This window comes from Oratosquilla oratoria, chromosome 28, assembly GCF_046742065.1.
Source record: "Oratosquilla oratoria isolate Oo_2021 chromosome 28, ASM4674206v1, whole genome shotgun sequence".
In the NCBI taxonomy this organism is placed as follows: Eukaryota; Metazoa; Arthropoda; class Malacostraca; order Stomatopoda; family Squillidae; genus Oratosquilla; species Oratosquilla oratoria.
The window spans coordinates 16,322,939-16,349,710 of NC_134804.1; the positions used below are offsets into that span (position 1 = coordinate 16,322,939).

Below are 26,772 nucleotides of genomic sequence, written 5' to 3' on the forward strand. Positions count from 1 at the left end.
AGGCCATGATGAATCACACACACATACACACACACACATATATATATATATATATATACACATATATATGTGTGTGTATATATATATATATATATACAGTATATATATATATACACACATAAAACGAGACAGATAGGGTTAGGGAGAAGGATAAAGGAGATACAGTTGGAGGAAAAAGAGAGAGGAAAAAGAAGAGGAGGATGAAGACAAGGAACGAAAGGAAGATAGAGCTGGAGGGAGGAGGAAAGGAAGGAGGAAAGGTGAAGGGAGGAGGAAGGGGAGGAGGGTAAGGAAGGATGAGGATGCGGAGGAAGGCTGAGGAAGGAGGAGGGAGATGAAGGAGGGGAGAGGAAATGAACGAGTAAGGAGGAAGGAAGGAAGGAAGGAAGGAAGGGGAACTGAAGTTGGACTGGAGACGTGGTGGAAGGAGACAGAGACGAGCAAAGTTCCACACTCCTGTTTGAGTTGATCCTTTGGAGAGGGGCGCCGCCGAGGGGGGAACAGGTCCCACACCCCACACACCACCACCACCACTTGGTTTTGGAGCGCGGAATAAAATCGTTTTCTTGTTTGCATTAGCCAAACTCAACATGTACGTGTGTGTGTGTGTGTGTGTGTGTGTGTGTGTGTGTGTGTGTGTGTGTGTGTGTACGTGTGTGTGTGTGTGCGTTTGTGTGCGTGCTCGTGTGTGTGTGTGTGTATGCGTTTGTGTGCGTGCTCGTGTGTGTTTGTGTGCGTGCACGTGTGTGTGCGTGCACGTGTTTGTGTGCGTGCGTGTGTGTGTGTGTGTGTGTGTGTGTGTGTGTGTGTGTGTGTGTGTGTGTGTGTGTGTGTGTGTGTGTGTTTGTATGTGCGCGAGCGTGTGTACCTATATACTGCATTTTTACTTGTGGGGGTGGGGGCACGTTCACCGGGAGGCCTTCAGTGTATGTGTAGTTAAGCGACGATGAGTTAGCAAGCACCATCTCATCCTCTGCTGTGTTGACAACAGTTTTAGTCACTGGGAACTGAGGCCCCGTTCTGACTAGAGTCAGTCTCTGGGTTGGAGATTAAGTGGAGGAGGAGGAGGAGGAGGAGGAGGAGGAGGAGGAGGAGGAGGAGGAGGAGTCAGGCAAGAGCTGGAATGAAATCCACACATTACTGTGCCGTGAGGTATAAGGCAAGGCTCATGGTGCCTGGCCCAGGTCAGGGACAACGTCTACAACACACATTCCGATCGAAATAATTACGTTCATTAATTCATTCGTTCGTTCAGTGGCCGACAAGGTACAAGAACGTACCTTCGATAATCTCACGTGTTCCCAATTCCCTATTCCCACTCCCTCCTGGAAGACTACTACTACTGTCTCGATAGGAACTGGTAATGTGCTATCGCCTCCGCCGATGCGCGATTTTTAAATCCAATTAACACACACATCATCGTTTCTGTAACGAAGAGATGACGACAATGTCCGTGCACCTCCTCCCAAGCCGTCACCCTCGACTGCCTTCTGCTACGGGAGTAAAGAGTTCCTTCCCCTCCTTAGCTCCTTTTCAAAACTAAACTCTTCTGGCTGCCACCGGGGCATTCCAGTCAGCCCAAGAAAACCCATGTGGTGCAGCGACGAAGGATTAAGTGGATGGCAGGTCACCCATTCACGTAAATGTCTCGACAACAATTACATCTGCATGGGAAGAGCACATACACCCTACATCGTGCCGAGGAAGAAGAAGAAAAAATCACTATGATGACTCCTGAGGGGAGTATTCGTTTGACCAAGAGGGGAGTGAGGAGGAAGTGAGGGGGAAAGAGAGGTAGAGGAATGGGGAGGGAAGGAGAGGGAGAAGGAGAAGGAGGGAGAGGGGAGAGAGAGAGAGCGAGAGAGAGAGAGAGAGAGAGAGAGAGAGAGAGAGAGAGAGAAACTGGAGGAGGAGGAGGAGGAGGAGGAGGAGGAGGAGGAGGAGGAGAAGATGACGAAGATGATGATGAAGAAGAAGAAGAAGAAAAAGAAGAAGACAAAACTGCCGTAACATGGTTGAACACATTAACTCAAAATGCTATTTTCGCACGGTCGGTATCTATGGAATCACCATCATCAGACAAACCTCCTTATTCTTCAAAGGTGGATTAATCCTGTCAAGACAGACTGCACCAACTCCATGCTTTCTACATTATCAGAAGGCATAATGCACTATTTGCTTAACATTTCGTGGGAATTTAACGCTATAAAGCAACAGTTCTGTCAAACCTCAGGTCTGCAAAACTACAAAATGTAGACATAAGTAACAAAAAATCAATGCGAATTCAAACTCTTACCATCGATTTTCTCAAAACGAGGATCTTGGAGTTAATGCGTTTTGACTTTTGCGGCAGAGGGGAATGGGTGGTGGAATGGGGAAAGGGAAGAGGAAAGGGAAGAGGAAAGGAATGAGGAAAGGGATGAGGAAAGGGAAAAAAAGAAAGGGGAGAATAAAGAAAATGAAAGGGATGTTTCAATAAAGATGAGAGAGAAAACGATGAGAAATGGGGAGAGTGGATAGGAAAGGGATAAAGAAGAAAATGAGGGATGAAAGGAGATGGGAGGGAGGAAGACAAATTAGGGAAGAAGAGAAGACGAAACAAAAGACCAGTGAAAGGAGGAGGGGTGCATGGAGGAGAGGAGACGGGGAAGAAGAAGAAGAAGACATGAAAGAAGAAGTAGAAAAAAGAGGAAGAGGAAGAAGATACAGCGGAGCGGTGTGCGAGAGAGAGGGGCAAGGCCACGACAAAGGTTGGGCAGACAAGCGAGGTCAGAAAATTGTACTTAAAAAATAAATGTGAAAGCGAGCGAGAGAGAGGGGGCAGCGCCCCTTTCTCAGGCCGCAATGCAAACAAGGCACAGAGAAGGATAGCGGGCAATCCTGCCTCCACACTTAGCTCTCCCCCCCCTCCTCCTCCTCCTCCTCCTCCTCTTCGTGAAGAGGGAGAGGAAGGTAAATCTGTCTGCTATTCTCCCTCTTATCATCAACGTCTTAATCCTCCAGCTTTTATCAATATTCTTAATCCTTCTCCTCCACTCTCCTCTTCCTACTCCAACTCCCCCTCCATCGTTCCTCGGCTATTGTTGAGGCGGCTGCCTTAGCTTTAGAAGGCTGCTTCTGCCTCGTGTTGGAAAGAAAACCCTGAGAGTGAAGTGACTGAGCAAGCAAGCAAGCAAGCAAGCAAGCAGGCTTGTGTGTGTGTGTGTGTGTGTGTGTGTGTGTGTGTGTGTGTGTGTGTAATTATGTATCATGCTTGTATGCACTTTTTTGACCAACAGAGGATCAAGGGAAATAGAAAAAAGAACACAAGGAAGAGTAGAAGAAACAAGAGCAGATAGAGCAGGAGGAGCAGGCGTAGGAGTAAAAGGAGGGGGACGAGAAAGAGGAGGGGAGTAGCAGATGTAGGGGCAGGGGGAGTAACAGATGTAGGGGCACGGGGAGCAGATGTAGGGGCAGGGGGAGTAGCAGACGTAGGGGCAGGGGGAGTAGCAGACGTAGGGGCAGGGGGAGTAGCAGATGTAGGGGCAGGAGGAGTAGCAAATGTAGGGGCAGGGGGAGTAGCAGATGTAGGGGCAGGGAGAGTAGCAGATGTAGGGGCAGGGGGAGTAGCAGATGTAGGGGCAGGGGGAGTAGCAGATGTAGGGGCAGGGGGAGTAGCAGATGTTGGGGCAGGGGAAGTAGCAGATGTAGGAGCAGGGAGTACGAGGCAGGGTCGGACAGGACACTAGAAACAAGGCAGCAGCTCCTAATATACATTCACCATTGTCCCGGAATCGTGGCGAGGAGGGGCGAGGCGAAGCAAGGCGAGGCGAGGCGAAGCCAAGCACAGTAAGGCCTACTCCCATCAGGAGGCCCTTGGAGACAAGGTCTACTTCGCCTCCTGACGGTACACCCCGACCCCAAGTACCTGACGGGTGGTCCCTCACAGCACAAAACCTTCAATGACCAAGGATGATTTCGTTTTGGCTAACGCTATAGGATTTCGTAAGGCTTGGTAAGACAACTACGGAAAGGGTTCAAAAAACAGTTACGAAAAATCCTTCAAATGACAAAAGGGGCACATGTGGACATTTATAGAGATTTGGTTCTTACTAACAATAAGATTTCAATAAGTTCAAGAATAAAATCCATTCAATAAATCAACAACAAGCATAACCGCGCGTAGTTCTCAAGAGGGCACGTGGTGGTAACTCGTAATGAACACACTGACGAAATCTGTCAACGCAAGGCAAAATACCAACAAAATGGCAGTGTCGATACAAAACCAGATACGGACAACACGATGATCGCGAAAGGGCCGCTTTAAAGACCAGCCAGGGCCCCACTGAGTGAGTGGTCTGCTCCATTTAAAGAGGTGACGTGCATGAATGTGTACAGTGCATTCCCAAGCGTGCATTCGTATCACACACACACACACACACACACACACACAAATACATAGTTCAAATATTGCATATAAACACACACGGGTACACACATGCAGAGGAAATATTACATATAAAATTAGCGGTGCGCGTGTGCGTGTGTGTGTGTGTGTGTGTGTGTGTGTGTGTGTGTGTGTGTGTCTCTCTCTCTCTCTCTCTCTCTCTCTCTCTCTCTCTCTCTCTCTCGAATGGAGGAGTGAGCCTTTCTACCTCGACCGGGGATGCACGTGTTGAACCCACGGGGAATGCAAGGGGGCAATTGTCCCTCCTCACACAGTCATGGCTTCACAACCCCCCTCTCTGCAATGGGGGACATCAGAGGTGCAGTGTATCAGTGTCGCATTACAGTGCCGACTCCAAATCAGTACGGTCGAGTTGATGACACTGACCTCGTTCACTACGACATCCATTCCAACGGGCTCAACAACTCCACCTGCACATCGTACCATCCATACAACTTTACCAAGCCGGATTAAACCACCATGAAGTGGTACACAGGCTGTATCGTATCCTAGAGGTTAGGCCGGAGATCTTGCATTGCACCCTCAAAAGTTTCATACGCTGTGTACGTACCCGTATGCTTCTATTTTATCCCCTTCCCTTCCCCTTACCAGCCTCCTTCACTCATTCTTCTTCTTCTTCTTCTTCTTCTTCTTCTTCTTCTTCTTCTTCTTCTTCTCCTCCTCCTCCCCTCACCAAAATAACGTCACCATCTTCCATCCTATTATTTTCACCCCTAACTTCATCAGCAAAACGACACACACTATTCACTGCATTCTGTCCAACACCAAAGGAATTCATTCACTTGCTGGAAGGAACACAAGAACTAGAAAGGTTAACCTACTTGTCTGCCCTCCTCCCTCCTTCCCCGACTATTTTCTCCATCCTCTCTCTCCCTCTCTCTCTCTTTAAAACCTCCCCTCCTTCTCCTCCATCACTCGCCTGTCGCAACTGCAGCTGATGTTTCAGTATTTTCAGTATTTTATACACCCGAGAGCCACTTCCGTGTTCGCGTCCTCCTTGCTTTTCCATTTTTCACCTCCCACCTCCTTCTCCTCCTCCCACCTCTTCCTCCTCCTCCTTTAATCCGATTTGTTCTATTTCTTTCTCTTCCACTAAGCACCCGTCACCCCCCCACCTCCAGACACCTTCATATGTTCCAGCATTACTCATTATCCTCTTCTCCATTCATGAAATCAAAGTCACCACCATCGCCGGCGACTGTCTTCCTCCTCTTCTTCTTCACTTCTCCTCCTCCTCCTCCTCCTCCTCCTTCCTCACCTCTACTCCACACATTCCTCCGGAGACCAGGAGTGGCTATGAATGCCAAGTGGGTGCCACAAGGCCAGAGTTTTCCGGAAGCCCCGCCCCGCCCCGCCCCGCCCGGCCCGGCCCGGCCCGGTACTGCCACTCTTCTGCCGCCTCCCAGCAAAAGGCCAAAAGGGGAGGGGGGGGGGCAGGACAGCTGAGCGATCGGGGGTAGGAAGGAAAGGAAAGGAAGGGTGAGAGCGGCGATTAGAGCACAAGAGAGAGGAAAGGTGTCCTAAGGGACAGGAAGGGAACTGTGAGAGTGAAAGGGAGGGACAGAAGGAAATAATTGAGAGCGAATGGGAAGAGAAAGGCAAGAGCGAAGGGGGAAGGGAGAAGGGATAGGTGAGAGCAACGGGGACGGGGGAAGGGACAACGAAGAGACAGGGTAAGGGTATGGGGGGGGGGCAAAGCAGATGAAGTGACGGAAGAGTAAAAGAGAAGAAGGGAATTTCTAAGGTATTATGTGAGGGAAAAAGAGAAGTGGGGGGGGAAGAGAAGAGAGGGGGAAGTGAGTGAGAAGGGAGGGAGGGAGGGTTTAGGAAGGGGAGAGGAAGAAGGAAGAAGGGGAAAAGAAGGGGGGAAAGAGATGAAGAAGGGAAGAAGGGAGGAAGAGAGGAAAGAGGAAAGAAGGGAGGAAGAAAGCAGAGAGAAAGAAGAAAGGTAGAAGAGGGGAGGAAGAGGATATCAAAAAGGGAGGAAGAAAGGAAGAAGAGGGGAGGAAGAGGATAGGAAAAAAGGGAGAAAGAAGGGAAGAAGAAGGAATAAAAGTGAAGAGATGGGTAAGGGACGGGGAGAACTGGAAAAGCGAAGGAAAGTACGGGGAAATGGCAAGGGGAAAGTGTGTGCGGGGGGGGGGAAGGGAGCGGGGGGGAGGACGGGAGGTACTTCATCGTCGATAACCATCGCTTCTATCCTTAGGGGCAATACCGCGCCGAACAGATGGAGTCATAAACGTAGTAAAGGCGAGATCCAATGAGTAGTAGTAGTAGTAGTAGGAGGAGGAGGAAGAAAAGGAGGAAAAACGGGGGAGGCGGAGGGGAGGGGAAAGAGGAGGAGGAGAAAGAGATGGAAAAGGAGGAGGTAGAGGAGGAAGAGGTTGCGGAGGCGAAGGGAAGGGGGAAGAGGAGGAGGATGTAGAGAAGGCGGGGAGAGAGAAGAGGAGGTGAAGGAGGATGCCGATAAGGAAGTGGTGGAGGAGGCGGAAGGGAGGGGAAAGAGGAGGATGACGCTGAGAGGGAGGTGGAGACGGGAAAGGGGAAGGAGAAGGGGAAGGGGAAAATGAAAATTATAAATAGGAGGGGGAAGAGGAGGAGGAGGGGGAAGAGGAGGGGGAAGAGGAGGAGAAGGAGGAGGAAGAGCAGAAGGGGAGGGAAGAGGTGGAGGCGGAGGGGAGTGGGAAGAGGAGGAGGACGTGGAGGAGGCGGAGAGAGGGAGGAGGAGGAGGAGGCAGAGGAGGATGCGGAGAAGGAAGAGGTGGAAGAGGCGGGGGCGGAGGCGAGGGGGAGAGATGGACGTGTAGGAGGTGGGCAAGGGGAAGAAGAAAAGGAGGAGGAAGAGGTGGAGGAAGGGCAGTACGAGGAGGAGTAGGAGGAAAAGGAGGAGCAGGAGGAGGATGAAACGGAAGAAGAGGAGGAGGAGGAGGGGAGGAGGTGGAGGGAGACGAGGATAAGAAATGTGGTAATCGCACAATATACGATTCCCCTTTGTTTGACTAAACCCGATTCACAACTTGAAACTCTTCTTTTAGAAAATGATACTTTGCAACACCGAATTCTATCCGACACTAGGCCTCACGTAACCAGACAGTCAGACTCCACCCCTTGTGATGACGCAGAACCTAAAAGCCGCTGTGATTGGCTACGGAGATCGTAGTAACCAATCACGACGGCTCTTGGCTCTATGTCATCAAGGAGAGTGGAACTGCAGTCCAGCATTCAGATTCCAGTGACGCTTAATTCTATCGCTTTTCCATTGTTCCAAGTTAGCTTTCCTTGTGCAATGAAATATTGCGTGTATTTTTCTACACACACTCACATGTATTAAGCCATGAGTGACCATACATGTAGATTATAGATTATAGAACTTTGAAACGGAATTAGATAGGAGAGGGTGAATGGGGGAGACGGATGAAGGAGTCGTAAAGGGGAAAGCGAATGGGGAGAATGGAGTTTGTAGGAGTCTGAAGGATTGGGAGAATGGAGTTTGTAGGAGTCTGAAGAATTGGGAGAATGGAGTTTGTAGGAGTCTGAAGGATTGGGAGAATGGAGTTTGTAGAGTCTGAAGGATTGGGAGAATGGAGTTTGTAGAGTCTGAAGGATTGGGAGAATGGAGTTTGTAGGAGTCTGAAGGATTGTGAGGATGGAGTTTGTAGGAGTCTGAAGGATTGGGAGAATGGAGTTTGTAGTCTGAAGGATTGGGAGAATGGAGTTTGTAGGAGTCTGAAGGATTGGGAGAATGGAGTTTGTAGGAGTCTGAAGGATTGGGAGAATGGAGTTTGTAGGAGTCTGAAGGATTGGGAGAATGGAGTTTGTAGGAGTCTGAAGGATTGGGAGAATGGAGTTTGTAGGAGTCTGAAGGATTGGGAGAATGGAGTTTGTAGGAGTCTGAAGGATTGGGAGAATGGAGTTTGTAGGAGTCTGAAGGATTGGGATAATGGAGTTTGTAAGAGTCTGAAGGATTGGGAGAATGGAGTTTGTAGGGGTCTGAAGGATTGGGAGAAGAAGATGCGAAAATGTGTAAAGGAACGGTGGGGAAAGCGAGTTGAGGACGAGTGAGTGAGGTTAAGTGGATGAGAGGGAGGAGGACGAGGGGGGGGAGGAGAGGGGAGACGAGGAGGAGAATCATAGAGGGAGGAGGGCGGAGAAAAGGAGGGGGAAGAGACAAGGGAGAAAGGGAGAGAAAAAGAAAGAGGAATAATAACCATAAATAAATGGTTTTCAAGTTATGTCCAGCTCCCTTAATCCCTCCCGATACAAGAGACAGTCAGCGGCAGACAGACAGACAATGCCTGAGCCACGTGCGGCTTTCTCGATCTACTCTAGACGTTGGGGAAAAGTGGGAGGGAGGGAGGCACGGGGGCTTAGGGGGGGAGGGAGGGAAGGGGGAGACTAGCCGGTTGCCATGGTGACCACAATACACCCGGGCCGCCGAAGCCATCGCTACTTGCAGCCTGGATGATCTACATAGCAGTCATCAGGTGCCTAAGAAAAGGACGAGAAGGAGAAACTGTAGGAGAGGGAGAAGGGGGGGGAGTGTCGTTAGGTGAAGGATAAGATGAATACTAAATGGAGGTACAAGTGGAAGGATTAAGGAAGAAGAGGTGGGAAGGGGATGATGTGGGAGGGGAGGGGGAGGAGGTGGGAAGGAGAGGGGGAGATGTTTGGAAGGGGGAGGAGGTTAAACGGGGAGAGAAACCAAACGAGAAGAGGAAAAGGAGTGAGGAGGTGGAAAAGAGGGGTGGAAGAGGAGGTGGGAAAGAGGGGTAGAAGAGGAGGCGGAGGAGGAGGAATCAGAAAAAGAAGATAAGAAAGAGGAAGAGAAAGGGGAAAGAAGGATGAAAAGGAGAGCAAAGAAAAGGAGGAAGAAGAGGAGGTGGAGGAGGAAGAAGAGGAGGTGGAGGAGGAAGAAGAGGTGGAGGAAGAAGAGGAGGTGGAGGAGGAAGAAGAGGAGGTGGAGGAAGAAGAGGAGGTGGAGGAGGAAGAAGAGGAGGAAGAAGAGGAGGTGGAGGAGGAGGAAGAAGAGGTGGAGGAGGAGGAAGAAGAGGGAGGAGGAGGAGGAAGAAGAGGGAGGAGGAGGAAGAAGAGGTGGAGGAGGAAGAAGAGGTGGAGGAGGAAGAAGAGGAGGAAGAGGAAGAGGGAAAAAAAGGAATTGAAGAGGAGAGGAAGAGGAGGAAAAGAAACGAAGGGAGGAAGAGTAGGAGGAAAAGAAAGGAGGACAGGAGGAGGAGGAGGAGGAGGAGTCAGGAAGATAGGAATCCTCTCTTCAATATGAGGCCCGTGGAGCAGTTCCCCCACTACTTGGGGGGAAACTTTGCAGCAATATTGCTCCAAAACTCAAAACACTGCCACTACTACCCACTGAGAATGCCTCAATCGACTGAACTAGAAATCACGCCTTGCCATAAAGAACTTCAGATTTAACCAAAATTTGAAATAAACGTATTTTTGCAGTCCTTTCACTCAGAACCCATGGGTAAAATAAGAATATAGATATATATATATATATATATATATATATATGTATATATATATAAATATATATATATATATATATATGTATACATTTATACATGTTTGAATAATTCGCTAGTGGACAGCGACATCAATCATACAATCCATGACCGTCGCGCAGAGGATTCGAACCACCGCCTATAGACTCGAGAGAGTCCACAGCACCCGCCTTTAACCACTCGACCACAGACGATCTAAAAGTGTACTAACTCGTAATCTAACTGATTACCGAGATTGGGGAGGTTGCTAACTGCCACCCATATAACCCCCATTTTTTACAGTACACCTAATCGCACCAGTGGGAATGGTAAGGACTAGATCGAATCCCCCTCACGCTTCGCCATCGTAACTATTTGAATAATTCGCTAGTGGACAGCGACATCAATCATACAATCCATGACCGTCGCGCAGAGGATTCGAACCACCGCCTATAGACTCGAGAGAGTCCACAGCACCCGCCTTTAACCACTCGACCACAGACGATCTAAAAGTGTACTAACTCGTAATCTAACTGATTACCGATCGTCTGTGGTCGAGTGGTTAAAGGCGGGTGCTGTGGACTCTCTCGAGTCTATAGGCGGTGGTTCGAATCCTCTGCGCGACGGTCATGGATTGTATGATTGATGTCGCTGTCCACTAGCGAATTATTCAAATAGTTACGATGGCGAAGCGTGAGGGGGATTCGATCTAGTCCTTACCATTCCCACTGGTGCGATTAGGTGTACTGTAAAAAATGGGGGTTATATGGGTGGCAGTTAGCAACCTCCCCAATCTCGGTAATCAGTTAGATTACGAGTTAGTACACTTTTAGATCGTCTGTGGTCGAGTGGTTAAAGGCGGGTGCTGTGGACTCTCTCGAGTCTATAGGCGGTGGTTCGAATCCTCTGCGCGACGGTCATGGATTGTATGATATATATACATATATATATATATATATATATATGTATGTATATACACGCATACACCAAAGGGATTTCTCACCTTTACAAGGGGGAGTTGGCCGAGTCAAAGCATACACTCACTCCAGACCCAACCCACACTCGACCAAAAAAAAAAAAAAAAAAAAAAAAAAAAAAAAAAAAAAAAAAAAAAAAAAAAAAAAAAAAAAAAAAAAAAAAAAAAATCGAAACCCATTCATGGCCGTCCCCTCTGCCACCTCACCACCTTGCGGGTGAAGGGTCATCCCGGACCCCGCCACACTTCTCGCGTCAAAGGCAGTGCAGCGAGAAACAGCGTCTCCACTGTTGGACCCGACAGACGCAGAGGGTTTACATATGTAGCGATCCCCCTCTCCATCCACTAAAATAAAAAAAATAAAAAATGAATAAATGAACGAAAGAACGAATAAGCACATACCTTCATAAGATTAAATAAATCACCACGAACAAAGGACTCTGGAATCAGTTCCTACCTGGAAAACGAGAGAAAAATCTTAGAATACCAACGGTAATGTTAAAATCAGCCAAAACATTAATGACAATAATATAATAACGAAGGGCCAACACTAACAATGAAGTCTGAAACAATCTTGATCAAATTAGGAAAGAAAAGAAAAAGAATGAAAAAAACAACTCAAACTCATCTGCATGAGGAATCAATCCAGCTGGCGTGATGCGTGGGCTCGCAAAACCATAAAAAAACACGTGCGTGCGTGCGTGCGTGCGTAGAAGGTAGAGAGGTAGAGAGAGAGAGAGAGAGAGAGAGAGAGAGAGAGAGAGAGAGAGAGAGAGAGAGAGAGAGAGAGAGAGAGAGAGAGAGAGAGAGGGGGGGGGGATACGCACTCGCTTCCATGGAAATTAAACTGGGCTTCGAACACGCCGAGCCTCCCACCACAGCTCGGGCTGGACAGCGGAAGGAAGGGTTCTGATGTCGAAAGGCAATGTAATGGGAGAGGGTCTCGTGTATCCAATCAAGAACAAAAGTTCTGATCACAAACCTGTTGCCCCCCAGTTATGCAAAACCTTGCAATATCTCTGCAGTGAAAAAAATGAGGATGATGTACTGATGCATGACTAATGCGTTACTCAGCAGCAATATTTATATTTGAATAATAATAATAATGATAATACAATATTAACAATACAATATCAATAACAATAATAATGATAATACAATAATTGTAACAATAAAAATAATAAAATACGTAAAAATAAATACATGGATAAATGGATTGATAAATAAACAAGTCCATGGGCAGTATCTCTTACAAGATCTGTCGGGTGCTTGTCATGGGTCAACTCAGAATAAAATCGCCTAAACTTAACTAAACCAAAATCTTCCCTTAAATGCAAAAACAAAAATGTTTTTGCATGTAAGGGATTTTAATCATTGCACTGATTGGGATAACACAAAGAAAATTGTCTTAAGTAAGGACATTAAGGAGAGAAATATCATAGAATCATGTTATATAAAAGCTTCATTTGAGAACAACATGAATATGAGTATGGTAATGTATAAATTAGATAACTTTATAACATACAAAATTGTTGACAGTTGCCGGCTCAAACGTCCGGCAGTGCTGACAGAGAGAGGTCACAATGGACCTGTCCTAATTCCTCCCTAGTGTGCTTCTTTTGTATATACATATAGTCACTGTTTCCTTACTCTGTACCTTTGAAAATGTCTTAAATAGACGAAAACGTTCGGTCACCTTTAATTTCATTTTCCAAGTGGTTTTATTATACATTTTGTGAATCATGTGTTTTTGTGATTTATTCACATATATACATATATATACTTATACACACACACACACACACATACACACACACACATATATATATATATATATATATATATATATATATATATATATATATATATATATATATACTTGGCACACAAGGATACATATTTAAAGACAGTGTATGATAACAGTGGACACAAATACCAAGTGTGAATTGCTGAGGAGATAAGGGATGACAGAACTGCCATGGGTGGCAGGAGACTGTGTGAAGGAGGGGTGGGGGAGGTTGTCCGGAATGCGGCGAAGAAGGGGAGGGAGGGGGGGGCATACTGTCGATCCTGTGCTTGCTGTAAGGCACTATCACTTTCATGTTAACTTATATCTTATTTACTTGTTTATTGTTTGTTTGCTTGTTTATTTTGGACACGTGAGAAAGGTCCCGTCCTCCCCACTATGCTGCAGATGATTCCGACGGCCCCTGTGGGGCAAGGAGACCAGTGCTATGGATGGTCAGTCACACGGGTGGAAGGAGGCCGAGGCCATAAACAAACCACATTATCCCACCCTGCAGCATGGTGACATACTTCACTCCTTTGTGCCAGCGCTGCTCCACTTCTGGTGTTTTATTACAGTTAAGGGCGCATGACTTCAAGTTGCAGAAGGTGGGAGGTTAGAGAGGAAACTCCACTTTAGGGATCCTAATCTACCCGAAGACACAGAAAATGGGAAGTTATTCAGCCGAGTTCTCGGGGGATGCGAACGTACAAATCTCCGTTCAGAGCCCTGAACTGGTGAACCTGCGTTACAAATATCCTCACCTTCCTTCCTCTTGACAGCGATGCTTTGCAGTCTTTGTGCTGGCTTTGGGCGGCAACTATCTTCATATGTTGGGAGATACTCGCGCCCAACAGAATACACACACACACACACACACACGACCCGGTGGCGCGGTTGGTAGAGTCCCTGACTGTCACTATGGCGGTCCGGGTTCGAATCCCACCCAGGGCTGAAATAATTTCAGTATCGCTGCGCTTCGAGTCGTTACTCCAACTCTCGTGGGCGGGGAGTTGGGGTGTGTGTAAGTGTAAGGTCACAGCATTACCCATAGATCGGTCATACGAGCTCTGAGCTCTCTTCCGGGAGGGAAATAGCTGTCGGTCACGAGTCCAACACGTGTCCCAAAGACCAAGGTGAATCACACACACATAACTGAGCCACCTACCGAAATGAAATCTAAAATATCTACCATCGTAGAAAGTGAGGCAAAGGTAATCAACTGAGGTTTACTCCCAACTTTCTAGATTATTTGGGGATTTTTCAGAATCTTTCCACCTCAGTAAACAGTTTTGTTTAACCTTATGCGGATCTTCACATAATATTTGCTGACAATATTTGTATACATTGTCGATTGCTTCCATGTTGAACATCGTCAGTTCTCACGTAGCATAAATAATGACCTCCTATGGTAAACATTTCAACCCCTTGTGATTCCAAAGGAGGGAGAGGTAGAGGGGAGAGGGAGGGGGGGAGAGAGGGAGGGGGAAGAGAGAGAGGGAGGGGGGAGAGGGAGGGGGGAGAGAGAGGGAGGGGGGAGAGAGAGGGAGGGGGGAGAGAGAGGGAGGGGGAGAGAGAGGGAGGGGGGAGAGAGAGGGAGGGGGGAGAGAGAGAGAGAAGTTTAATGTGGAAGCAGGCAGGGGCCTAGTCAAGGGATGCAATGACTAACCTAAGCACAAGCCTGGCGTTGCATCATATGAGGACGAAGCGAAGGATAAAAATGAGGGAGGAAGAGGAGGAGGAGGAGGAGGAGTGGGAAGAGTGAGAAGAGAGGGAGGAGAGGAGGGAGAAGAGGAGGAGGAGGGAGAGTAGGAGGAGGAGGAAGAAAAGGAGATGGAGGAAGGAGAAGAGGAGGGGAAAAGGAGAGGGAAAGGAGGAGGAGGGAAAGGAGGAGGGAGAGGAGGAACTGGAGGAGGAGAAGGAAGATGAGAAGGGAGAGGAGGAGAAGGAGTAAGAGGAGAGCCTGGAGACAGACAAAGCAAAAAGGTGGAGTGGCGTGGCAGAGGATAGGGGAGGGGGACGCTGGAGAAGAAGAGAGGGGGCAAGACGAAGAAAACCAAAGGAGGGGAGAGAAAGGAAGTCTTCACTGCAGAGGATTGGAGGAGGAGGACGGTTAGCGAGGGCCACAACAAATGCTCCCCTCACCCGCGCCCGCCCTCTCCAAGGCACGAGATGCTCTTGCACTTAGGTAAATGGCCGATTCATTGGTCGGTTTTTTATTTCGTTGACTGGCTGGTCGGTTGGTCTGAGGGCTCATTGGTTGACTTTTGGTGGTAGTGGTGATGGCGGGTGAGGAAGACGAAGACGAAGACGAAGACGACGACGACGACGACGGCAGTAACAGCCCGCCCCTACGACCTGCAGGAACAATACCCTGCCGCAGGACAAAGACACCTTATGAAGAATCTCCTTTACCTAATCTAAACCGTGGTGGCATTCTTCCTTTAACTCTTCCTTTCGCCAGGATATTTCATTCATTACCGTAAAAAAAACAAAAAAACAATTAGACAACTTTATGGATGGGGACGACAGGTGGTGATGGATACGGAACTGCCTAGTGTAGGCCTTATGGTCTCTTGCAGTCTCCTTTATTCTTATGTTATGTTCTTATGTTACCACCCCATCCACCCAACCTCCCTCGGTGGCGAAACGGCTAGATCAGTTTTACAAAAAAAATTTGGCCATGCCCCACCTCACCTCTAGGATCCTGATGCCCTCCCTCCCCCATGTGGTGATATATAATTCTTATTTAAAAATTAACTCCGTTTCAGGTGAAGAAGTTTATAACACCAATATTTTGATTTAATTTCTAATAAATGTGTCTTTGCTACATTTTTATTTATTGGAATGTTACGGCTAATAGATCACAAGTATAGACTTCGATTACCAAAACACCTACAAATCAAATTGCCTCCCTAAAAAATCTAATTGTACCCTGTGGGCTGATGCCAGGCTATGCCATTCACCTCCGAGGCAGCACCTTGATGATGATGATGATGATGATGATGATGATGATGATGAAGAAGAAGAAAGTGCCAGCACATCCCACCACCGGACGCCCGTTCTAACGAGGGAGGCGAAGAGAAAAAGTGAAAAAGAGACATGAGAAACAGAGAGGGGTTAAAGAGCTGCCCAGTAGCCTTATGGGCTCTGAGCGGTACGTTCGAGTCCTATACGCGACGGTCATAAAAATTAACCCCCTCAGCTACAGAGATTTCAAAAGTCTTTGAACTCGGAATGCTATTGTGCAAATATGGTGTGTGGAACAAGGAGGATGGAAGGAAATAGAAGGAAGGGTAGTGAGTGGTGGGATGAGGAAGCAAAGAAGGGTGTAGAAGAGAAGAAGCGAGCTTTCACAGATTGGTTACAAAATAGGACGAGGGAATCATATGAGAGGTACAAAATAAAGAAGCGAAGTAAAGCATAAGATAAACGAGGCAAAGAGGAGAGCAGATGTGAAATGGGATAAGAGTATGACAGAAATTTTTTAAAGTAATAAAAAAAAATTGGAAAGAAATTAATACAGGAAGAGGAGGCGATTCAAGTAGAGAAGAAAAGGTAAAACTCCAGATGGAGAGATGATAACGGAAAAGAAGGCAGTGAGAAAAAGGTGGGCAGAGTATTTTAGGGAGTTGCTAAATGTGAAGGAGGATAGGGAGGGAAAGGTAGATGCAGTGGAAAGTGCAAAGAAAATGACCGTGATGAGTGAGGAAAATGGAGGAGAAATAAAGATGTAGTGAAGGCAGCTGTTAAGATGAAAGCAGGTAAGGCACCTGGGTTGGATGGATGCCATGCAGAAGGTCTGAAAAAAAGGAGGTACAGTGATGGTGGACTGGATGGTGAGGTTATTTAATGTTTGTTTAAGAGAGGGTAGAGTGCCGGAGGACTGGAGGAGTGCCTGTATAGTTCCACTTTACAAGGGAAAAGAGGACAAGTGTGAGTGTAGTAGTTTCAGAGGGATCAGTTTGTTAGGTGTAGTTGGGAAGGCTTATGGGAGGGTCTTGATTGAGAGGATTAGGAGAGGAACAGAGGGAGTAATTGGTGAGGAACAGTGTGGGCTTAGGACTTGTAGGTGTTGTGTAGATCAGATTTTTGTGGCAAGACAGATATGTGAGAAAGCTATAGGAAAAGGTAAGGATGTTTTGGGGCTTTTATGGATCTGGAAAAGGCTTATGACAGGGTAGACAGGAAGGCACTGTGGGAGGTATTGTAGATGTATGGGATACGAGGAAAGCCGTTAAGAGCAGTCAAGAGTTTTCTTTACGACAGTAGTAGAGCTTGAAATGGGGAGAGTGAGTGGTTTGAGGTAAAGGTGGGACTTCGTTAGGGATGTGTTATGTCGCCCTGGCTGTTCAATTTATACATGGATGGGGTAATGCGAGAGGTAAATGCATGGGTAGTGGGTCAGATAAACCAGTTGTTGTTTGGTGACGACACTGCGCTCACAAAACCATTAATTTCTGTAGAAAACCAGTGAAACCTTGGAACGGTTTAATCCCCTTTTTTCAATTCACAGTGCCGCTATGCTATTCTATTCATCTCCATGGCAACCCCTCGCCATCAATCGAAGTCAAGATCCGAGCTCGTGTTTCTATGACGGCAGTTTCCTTATGACGATACATGACGTCATACTGTACTTGATGTCACTTCCAAAGGGGCAACTAAACTCCACAAATGTGTGTGTGTGTGTGTGTGTGTGTGTGTGTGTGTGTGTGTGTGTGCGTGTTTTTGTGTGTGCCTTTGTTATACGAGTACAAACAGTACATACGTACATGGACCAAAAGGTCTTCCACCAGACTTATCTTCCGTTAGACTCCACTGTAACACGAGACACATCCCGCCCGCGTGTCAACGGGGCATGAGCGAAATTCCACCCACCCTCCAATGTGTCACATATACGTCCTACCATCTCCCTTCCCACCCTCACCCCTCCAGTTGCCACCTCCCCCAACCTCCCTTGAGGAAGGACGCGATCATCCAGAACATCCGGCCACTGTGGGAAGCGGACGGCAGTAGCGGTGGTGGTGGTGGAGGTGGTGGTGGTGGAGGCGACGGAGGCGACGGAGGCGGCGCTGGAGGCGGAGGTGACGGAAGCGGGGCGGCACCAGAGGGCAGCGCCGGTATATTTGGGTTATTTCTGTTTGAGTTGAATCGATCGCCCGGGTTCTCTACCTGTACGCCAGATGGCCAAGAGGGGGGGCGTGAGGTCCTTGCTGCCCCTGAGGCCACGTCGGGTGGAGTCGAAAGACCCTTGCAAGGGTCCTCCTCCTCCCAGCACCCGGAGGACCGATCTCAACCGAACTAGCCAAGGAAGGCCCATAGCTCTCCAGAACGACATAGGTTACTGACAGAGAAAAAAAGATCAAGTTTCTCGACACAGTTTCTCCCTGGATATATCTTTAGACGTTCGGTTGAGAAACGGTTTTTTTCCACACGAATACCACCCTTCCATGACGCCATTTTGTTGGACGGGGACGAACGGGGTCATCATGCTGGTGTGCAAGTACGAGTCTCTGCCGGAAGGTGTCCGGCGGTCACGAGCGTCACCTCGGCCAATGCACAAGGACAGAAGCGCTACTGAAACACGGCCCAAAACAACAAAAGCCTCGACCACAAGGCTAACCAGAGGAACAACTAGTCAATACCAAGTTCATTTTGACCCTTCCGCTGCATTCTACTGCTTTAGTACGTCTTCCAGTTCCCACTAAGTGGTTTTATTCAGCTGAAGAAAACCTCCTCAACGATGGGATTGAACCCATCTTGAACCTATTTAATTAATTAAGCCTCTCGTAGCTGCGTCTTTAGTGTTCCTTTCAGCTGCATCCAAGCGATTTTATTCAGGTGAGGGACAACTCCAAGAGGTCCACCTTAAAGACGCCCCCCCATCCCCCAGAGCCATCCCTCCACAGAACTTGACCTTCAGGTTACTCCATGACCTTCCTCTGGAGTCATGTGCCCATTGACAAAATGGAAGTGGGTTACCCTCAGCCCTCCAAACAAAGAAGGGTACCCCGGAACCGGGAGGGGAAATCACCCTCCAACGAAGAGGAGATTACCCCGCAGAGGAAGAGAGCAAGTCACCCATAAAAAGAGCAGTAAACTATAATGAGGAGAATAACTCACCAGTAGGAAGGGGGTACCCCATCCATGTTATTGCACTCATTATACGATGGAAAGAAACCCATTACTGACAAAGAGGATTCGATTCGGTATCAAAGAGCAGCGAGGCACCAGGGAACATGGAGAAAAAAATTACAAATAAATAAATAAACAAATAAACAAACCAATAAATCGCAGAAACGTCGATGAAGACGGAAACGGCTTACCTACAGCAAATCTCACACCTCGGCGTGAGAAGGACCAGGGTGGGTCTCAACTGCTTAAGTGACTGGAGGGGGGAGGGGGAGGGGGGCAAGAAGCCACATTGGAACCGACCGGAGGAAGACGCTGGTATATAGGGTGGCGATGGAAAATACATGAGAAGAAGAGAGGGGGTCAGTGAAGGAGGAGGCTAGGTGGAAGGATGGATGGGACGATGGGTAAGAAAAGGCTGATTTGGGAGTAACAGGAGGAAGAAAAGGAGGAAGTGTGGAGGATATGGGAAGAGGAAGAAAACAAGGAGGTAGACGTGCAGGAGGAGGGAGGAGGAGGAGGAAGATAGCAGGGGATGGACGAGAGGGACGTGAGGTTGAATGCTTTGCTTTCCTGAAGGGGGACACCTCATGAAAGACTAATAGTCATGATTGCTGGAAGGTGCAGGAGGAGGAGGGGCAATGGGAAGAGGGAGGAGGAGGAGGAGGAGGAATGGGAAGAAAGAGGAGAAGGAATGGGAGGAAGAGGAGGAATGGGAGGAGGAAGAAGAGGAATGGAAGGAGGAAGAGGAGGAATGGGAGGAGGAAGAGGAGGAATGGGAGGAAGAAGAGGAGGAATAGGAGAGAGAAGAGAAGGAATGGGAACAAGAGGAAAAGTGGGAGGACGAGGAAGAATGGGAGGAAGAGGAGAGAGAAGATAAGGAATGGGAGCAAGAGGGGGGGGATAGAAGGAAGATGTAGAGTAGGAGGTAGAGGAAGAGTGGGAGGAAGAGGAGGAATAGGAGGAAGAAGAGGAGCGTGAGGAAGAGGAGGAATGGGAGGAAAAAAGAGGACGATGTAGCATGATGAGCAAGGTCAGTGAAAATAAAAGTGACCTGGGAGTAGGAATAGGATGATAAGACTATGACGGTGATGACGATGGTGACAATAATGATAATGATGATGACAATAATGATGATGATGGCAATGGTGATGATGATGGCGATGATGATGATGATGATGATGATGATGATGATGGCGATGATGATGATAATGATAGCGATGATGATGATGATGATAATGATAATGGCGATGATGATAATGATAATGGCGATGATGATGATGATAATGACGATGATGATGATGATGATGACGGCGATGATGATAATGATGGCGATGATGATGGCGTTGATGATGATGGCAATGATGATGATAATGATGGCGATGATGATGATGATGGCGATGATGATGATGATAATGATGGCGATGATGATGATAGCGATGATGATGATGATGATGATGATGATGATGATGATGATCATGGTGGTGGCGATGATGGTGGCGATGATCATGATGACCATGATGCAGACGACGACGAAGATGACGACGATGATGACACCAAGATGCCAACCCCCGGACCCCTTAACCCTGTTTTACCCAGACACCACGACCCCCTATCCCCTACGACAAACCACACTCCGTCCTTAACCGGAGGACCGAGTCCGGCGCCAACTGGTCGCTCCGGCGCCGCACGCCCTCCTCTGGGTCCGGCTACTCCACCCATATCCCTAAGTTTTTTTTTTTTTTTTTTTAATGATTTATGATTTCCACTTCATGCACCATTCCTACTTGAATCATAGGACCCATCCCAGATACCGACACACTGACGTCTCACCTCTTCCGTGTTCTTTATTCGTAACCCATTACGTGCCAATGCAATCTTCCTTTTATTCCGACTGTCATCAGGGTATTACATGCATTTCCGTGGCACCACCCTCAGAGGCGTAGTGGGTTATGCAGTATTCTATCATTCAACCCTTTCCGCGCCGTAGGATACCCCTTGGTGGCGTGGGTATTAATAATTGTATTATTATTTTATATATATATATATATATATATATATATATATATATATATATATTTTTATATATTACCTCCCCCATGTTTTCACCTCCTTACCTCTGGTGACATTCACCTCCACACACTTCCCTTACATCCCTCCCAAAACGTTGTCTCCACCGTGGATATCTATGCCTCTTATCAATATTGGTGAACTTGTAATTTGCCTTCCATCTCCACTCCCATCTACCATAACTACCTTACTCTATGCCCATTCCATCAATGTTGTGTTCACAGAATGGTGAACGAAAACATTTATGAAACTTAGCAGAATAATCTGTTCATTTCAGAATCACATGCGAAAACGCTCTTGCTACACCCTCCCATTGCACAAGCGTTTGAACCACGCAGGAATCTTGCTAGATAACTGGGCGCATTAAACAACTACAACGACATCACACATCCGTACTTCGACGCGAGACCTCCACCCCAAACAACTCTCACGTCCTCTCGGCACACAGACACGCACGCTCCGACCTCCTAATACGTGCTCTTCTCCTAATTGCCCTTTCTTCCCCCCTCTCCATTATCAATGTACATTTCATTCGTGTTTCGGTGTGATCATTCGGCCCACGCAACCTCTCCACTGTCTAACTATACATTGCTCCTATTTCATCTTACTTTCCCATCATTGTCCATTTTAATCTGGAGAACATCTATGTCAATGTACGTACTATATATCAACCATTATGATAGCATGCATATATCAATATAGACAAAACAGTAAATTATGATAAATTACGATTCAATGAAATATGATATTGAAAAACAAATACTCAAAAAAAAAAAATTCAGATTAAAAGTTTTCGGTAAGTTTAAACAGAAAGAACAACTACCATCCACTTGATACAATGTTTCAGGTAGTTCCAATATCAACCTTGAACAGTTTCTCCTCTCACTTCACACAGGAATACGAGATCTCCACTAATTCACTACATTTCTTTCTGCTCTGCATCTTCGTGATCCTCTATAGTTAATTACTTGGCCTTTTTTTTTCAACTTCTCCCTCCACAAGTCATTCCCAAAGCTATTTCCTTTCAAATACCTACCCATTCTCTCTCTCGTGTATATATACATATATTATATATACATATATATATATATATACATATATATATATACATATATATATATATGAGTGGAAGGGTGGTGAGGTAAACACCAGGAACCGTTGGAGTTTTATTACTAACGTTTCGTCCTGAAAGGACTTCCTCAGAGGAAGTCCTGTCAGGACGAAACGTTAGTAATAAAATTCCAACGGTTCCTGGTGTTTACCTCACCACCCTTCCACTCATATATATACATATATATGTGTATATATATATATATATATATATATATATATATATATATATATATATATACACACACACACACACCCCAAACGGGCCAACCCTAGTCTGAGTCCTCAGTACCCAGTCATCCCTGCCCTTGCCTCATCTATGCTAATGATACCTTCACTTATGGTCAAAGCCTCTTCGAGCCACGATCAACACGATAGCGCCTGTTGGAAATAAGGTCAACCTTGATAACCCCGTGACAAACGCATCCTTCACGGAGTGCTGAGGCTGCAAAAGAATATTTGAATAAAAATAAGCTGGCAAAGTGGAACAGGCCCGTCCCAACAAGCTCGCAGCAGAGAAGGAGGAGGAGGAAGAAGAAGAAGAAGAAGAAGAAGAAGAAGAAGAAGAAGAAAAGGGAACATGTCTTGGAAATCAAGAACCTCGAAACCACAAGAAAGAAACTTCGAAAATCCAGAACCTCAATGAACTTTCTGAAATTGAGGAACCTCAAAGATGAAACTTTCAACGAGATGGAACTTCAAGAACTACATCCTCGGAAAAACTATAAACGACCCTTAGTAAGGAACTTCAAACTAACAAGTTTGGAGGAAGAACTTTGAAGTAGATTACGTGGAGGTAATAGCGACTGTGGTGATGGGGCGGTGGTAGTGGTGGTGATAGTGGTGATGGTGGTGGTGATAGTGGTGGTGATGGTGATGATGGTGGTGATTGTGGTTATAGTGGTGATAGTGGTGGTGATAGTGGTGATGATGGTGATAGTGGTGGTGAAGGGGCGGTGATAGTGGTGATAGTAAAGGTGATGGTGGTGATAGTGGTGGTGATGGTGAAGGGGCGGTGATAGTGGTGGTGATGGTGGTGATAGTGGTGGCGAATGTTAGTGGTGGGTGGCGTCGGTAGCTATGATCGTAATCGAAACAACTGTTAACAACCCTGTGACATAGTGTACCTCCAAATATTCTGACGCCTCACTGGAAGACTAAGATGGAAGTCCTACTCGAGGACACGCATAATGACTTAGCCAAGAAGACCACCAGACAAAAGTGGTGGTGGTAGTGATGGTGGTGGTGGTGGTGGTGGTGGTGGTGGTGGTGATGGTGGGAGAAGAAGTAACAGTAAAAGTAGTAATAGGAGGAATGAGAAGAGACATGTGATATAGTGCACATTTTAAGTGAATATTAATGAGGTAATTGGAAGTGCAAAAGGAAGGTAAGAAAACGATCAACAGAATATGATTATAAAAATGGAGAGAGAGAGAAGGAGAGAAGGAAGGAGAGAGAGAAAGGAGAGAGAGGAAGGAGAGAGATGAAGGAGAGAGAGGAAGGAGAGAGAGGAAGGGAAGCAAGGAGAAGGGGAGAGGGTAAGCGTTAAGAAAAAGGAACTACGGTGTGAGAGACAAGAACGAGAGAGGAAGGAGGGGGGAGGGAAAGTGAACAGGAGAGTTAAAAAGAGGAGAAGAGCAAGGGCGAGAAATTTGAGGAAGAAATCGGGAAGAGAACAAGGCTTCGGAGAAGAGGAGGGAGAGGAGGAAGAGGAGGAGGAGGAAGGAGGAGGAAGGAGGAGGCATGGAATGAGAAACAGGAGTGAGAAGACGAGCAGGAAAAGGAGTAGGAGTGACAGGAGTGGGAGGAGGAATAGGAATAATACAAGGTGGGACGACGTGGAAACCCGAACGCGAAGAGGACCACAGAAAAGACGCAATAACCAAGGTAAACAACGGAGACAGTGATTACATAAGGAGGCACGGAGGGGGGGGGAGGGGCGGCTGAGAGGAGAAGAGAGGAGAGGGAACGAAAAATGGATCGAGTGAGGGAGTGAGGGAGGGAGGGGGGAGAGGAGAGAGGGAGCGAGAAATGGATCGAGGGAGGGTGGGAGGTGGGAGAGGCTGCTTCGCTGTGGCTTTGAAGACCCGTACCATTGAGCCTCAAAGAGGAGGAGGAGGAGGAGGAGGAGGAGGACACTAAGAGAAAGGGTGGAAAGGAAAGGCATAGAGAGGAAATAAAAATCTAAAGATAAAATATGTTTTGGTAAAATAAAATAAAATAAAAACTAACGCTTCTATCACGATATCACGCCGAAGAGGTGGAGTCAGAGGTAGTCAGTCGTCAAGGGAAGATTTATGGGGGACGACAGAACGGAGGAGGAGAAATGACGAAAGTTACGTCATAATTTTTTTTTTTTTTAAGTCTTCAATCACAAAAGAATGCTACGTGACTCTTGTCCGTAGGGATGCGACTAAAATCCCAAAAACACTGAGTACATAAAACTTTCGCGGTCAACGCCCCATACGGAGAGAGAGAGAGAAGAGAGGAGAGAGAGAGAGTGGGGGGAGGGATGGATACGGCGTGAGACACAATGAGGGGGAGGGGGAGGGGGAGGGGGGGAAGTGGTGGTTAAAGGAGAGGAGAGAGACGGAAGGTAGGAGGTAAACGAAACTGGAAAGACGACTAGGTTCGGGAGGTAAGGAGAGGGAAAAAAACGTGGAAGAGACAGAGAAGGACAGGAAAAGAGGACTTGAGCGGAAATAGGAGCGAGGGAGGGAGGGAGAGAGGGAGGGAGGGAGGGTGGGGGAGGGAGGGGGAGAGAGAGAGAGAGAGAGAGAGAGAGAGAGAGAGAGAGAGAGAGAGAGAGAGAGAGAGAGAGAGAGCGTGCATAGAAGAAGCTGCCGAGGCGGCAAGAACCAAGAAAGGAGGGAAGCGGGGGGAGAAGGGAAGCGGGGGGAGGGGAGGGGGGAAGGGGAGAGCCGATGACCAGGAAAAAGAAAGAGAGGAATGGAGGATGACTAAGTAAAGAAAAAAGGTGAATAGACGAAAAGAGGCGAGAAGGGGGGGGAGGGGGAGGTAAGCGAGGGGAAGAGAGGAAAAAGGAAGAGAAGAGATGGGGAGGAATGAGATGGGAAAAGGAAGGAGAGTTGAGTAAAGAGGAATTATGAGGAAGAGAGGGAAGGGAAGGGAAGGTAAATCGGGAGGAATGGGGGGAAGGGGATGTGAGGAGGGAGAGGAATAGAGAGAGCCAGAGGTGGGGAATAGGTAACTGATTTTTTTTTTCTTTCTTTTTTACTTCGCTGGCGACAACCACCTTTTCCATCCCTTGGGGACAATATCGCGCCTAAGATATGGAGACCGGAGGTGGTGAAGGAGAAACTAGAGTTCGTAGAAAGGAGGGAGGGACGGAGGGAGGGAGGGAAGATCGTGGGAATTACAAGTGATCAGTATTCATTTTTGAGTGGAGATTAGGCCGTCAAGACGCGGGGGCTGAGTGCGAACGGGTGACCGAAAGTCGTGCCGGAAGAGAGAGAGAGAGAGAGAGAGAGAGAGAGAGAGAGAGAGAGAGAGAGAGAGAGAGAGAGAGGAGAGAGAGAGAGAGAGAGAGAGAGAGAGAGAGAGAGAGAGAGAGACGGGAGCGTCGGAGGTCGGAGGCCCAGGACTGTAGTAGCTTAAGGGTTGATTCACACTATCGGTCCGGTCGCGCTCCAGTCTCGCTACGCTCTCGGTCCGGTCCAATATTGTCCCATTAATTTCAATGGAAGCATTCACACTGGCGCTCTCGCTCCAGTCTCGCTCCGGTCTCGCTCCGGTCACGGTTCCGTCAAAAGATATTTTTACTGGAGCGAGACTGGACCGTGACCGAACCGTGAGCGCCAGTGTGAACTCAGTTGCCACGGTCCTGCACCTGCCAGGGCTGCCGTTTCGTAGAATTTTGTACCAAATAGCGGCATGTGGCAACTGCACAAGGATATGAGGAATTTTTTTCTACATATCAGCGGGCTGTTCATAACATTTAAAAACTCAAACTTTTGTTTAAAAATCATAGAACTGTTATCAAATAATAAATGGTACATCAAAATATGACTTAATTGGTAATTGTGTTACTTATAAAATATTGTACCCCAAAAGATACGTTTTTACATACATACATATACCAAGGCTTTTTCCCCCTTACCAGGGAGGTAGCCAAAAAAGGACAAGGCATAAAATCCTTCCCACCCATTCCATCCCCGAAAACACTCCACACCCCTCCACCCTCCCTCCCATCTTAGCACCTCCTAGATACGTTTTCACGGTGTAGTAAAAAAAATATGTACGCTAAAGTTTCAGCTTTCTTTTAGCGATAATAATAATAATAAAAAAGAATTTTCATATCTTACTGAATATGTTAGGGCATGGGGGCCTTATATACATTCAAGAATAAAAAAACTAGAACCAACATTTTGTCAAAGTTTGACAAGTATATCTTGCTATGAAAGTCTGCACACGCCCGAGAAAAATGTATACCCCGGTATGGCAACACTCCCTTCGTAACTGATGGTAAGACTTCTACTGGTGTCGAGGGAGGGGGGATGACGGGAACGAGAGCGGACCGATAAATACCTCAGAACCGAGAGTGGAGCGTGACTGGAGCGCGACCGGACCGATAGTGTGAATCAACCCTGAATACCTCAGAACCGGAGCGTAGCGAGACTGGAGCGCGACCGGACCGATAGTGTGAATCAACCCTTAAGCGGGAGAAGAGGCGGAAGAGGAAGAACAGAGGGCTGGAAGAGGGTATTTAAAGGAGAATGAGGAGGACGACGTGGAA

General features: G+C 47.3%; 1 protein-coding gene across 10 annotated transcripts in view; it reads right to left on the bottom strand.

Moving 5' to 3' along the window:
• LOC143040246 (tyrosine-protein kinase Src64B-like) overlaps window positions 1-26,772 on the bottom strand; it is a 580,796-nt gene that overhangs the window by 287,107 nt on the left and 266,917 nt on the right. For 3 of the 10 annotated variants that reach the window (XM_076210992.1, XM_076210990.1, XM_076210991.1), the window contains one exon: window positions 11,321-11,375. The exons of 5 other annotated variants lie outside the window; for them this stretch is intronic. The gene's annotated coding sequence lies outside the window, so the exon portion shown is untranslated. Of the gene's footprint in view, window positions 1-11,320; window positions 11,376-26,772 lie in introns of those variants that run through there. 2 more of the 10 variants (XM_076211003.1, XM_076211002.1) reach the window with 1 other exon arrangement.